Source organism: Chaetura pelagica, unplaced genomic scaffold (genome assembly GCF_000747805.2).
Source record: "Chaetura pelagica isolate M959 unplaced genomic scaffold, ChaPel_1.0 scaffold252, whole genome shotgun sequence".
Taxonomy (NCBI): domain Eukaryota; kingdom Metazoa; phylum Chordata; class Aves; order Apodiformes; family Apodidae; genus Chaetura; species Chaetura pelagica.
Genome location: NW_009952359.1, coordinates 232352 through 233546, shown reverse-complemented (window position 1 = coordinate 233546; position 1195 = coordinate 232352). Strand labels below are relative to the sequence as shown.

The 1195-nt window shown below is 64.1% G+C and overlaps 1 protein-coding gene across 1 annotated transcript in view; it reads left to right on the top strand.

Moving 5' to 3' along the window:
- The window catches only part of EDF1 (endothelial differentiation-related factor 1), an 8226-nt gene that overhangs the window by 2518 nt on the left and 4513 nt on the right, over positions 1-1195 (top strand). The gene's annotated exons all lie outside the window — the stretch shown is intronic.

Below are 1195 nucleotides of genomic sequence, written 5' to 3'. Positions count from 1 at the left end.
CACCGCCGCTGCTCCCCCGCCGCGGGCCCCCCCCCCCGGCAGGGGCTGTCGGAGCCCTCGAGGGCGGCGGGAGCTCCGAGGGGCCGGTGGGGCGGGGACCGTGGTGTCCGCAGCCGCGGGGAATTCACCCGGATTCACCGGAGAAACCCTCCCCGGGAAGAACTCTTGTCCCCACACCAGGTTCTTGACCCGGTGTGTAAAGTCCAGTCCACACACAGAGACAAGAGTCGTGCAGGGTCGGTGCCAGCAAGACACCAGTACCGCACAGTGACAGGACAGAGAATTTACACAGCGAAGATCAAGTTCAAGGCTTATCACACTTGTCTGTTGTCTTTGATCGGTCTCTCAAGCACATACAGAGGGTAGGTAGGGCTAAAATCGAGCAGCGGCGTTTTACCATGACAATGATACCCTGTTATCTGTCCTATTGTCTGTCTAAACGCTGCACAAGGACTGTGCCCCGCGGCAGAGCCAGTTTGTCAGCCCTTGTCAGGCCAGCGAGCACCGCTTCACACAACCAGGTGCTGGGCTCGGTGCCACCCCCAGCAGAGGGCTCGGGCTCCCTCCCGGTGATGGCAGCGGCCCGGACAGCGTAGGGGCAGGGCAGGGGGGCAGTGCGTCATGGCCCGAGGCTGCAGGTGAGCCTGGGGGTCCCAACCCCCTCAGGGCTATGGTGACTGCGAAGGGCCCCGCAGGGAAGGTGCTGAAGGCCCGCAGGGAAGGTGCTGGTGGGAACGGGGTGTCCCCACACACGTGGGGACGCTGCTCCCCCGGGACAGGCACAGCTTCCCTCACTCTGCTGCAACCCCTTTTTCCAGGCACAGCGGCGCTTGTCTGGGAAAGCGACCACGAAACCCTCCACATCACTAACACTTTCGGCTGGCTGATGTAATCCTGGGGAGAAAAACCCCTTCTCCGCTTCCCGAACAAGGCGTGACTCTGCAGCAGTGCTGGGGTGGGACATACTGTTCCCAAAGACAGGAAACCACCAGGAATGCTGGAGGGCTGGGCTGGGAACCATCTGGGACTGCTCCGGCTGCTGGCGGCCCCCCGGCTGCCACCCTCGGCCGAGGGAGCAAGTCTGGAAACACGGAGTGACCCCCTCACTGACGCTTCATGTCCCCGGGCTGCTCCCCCCAGGCCCCTGGGCAGCCGGAGCACAAGGACCGACTGCGTGCACGGGCACCCGCTGGCG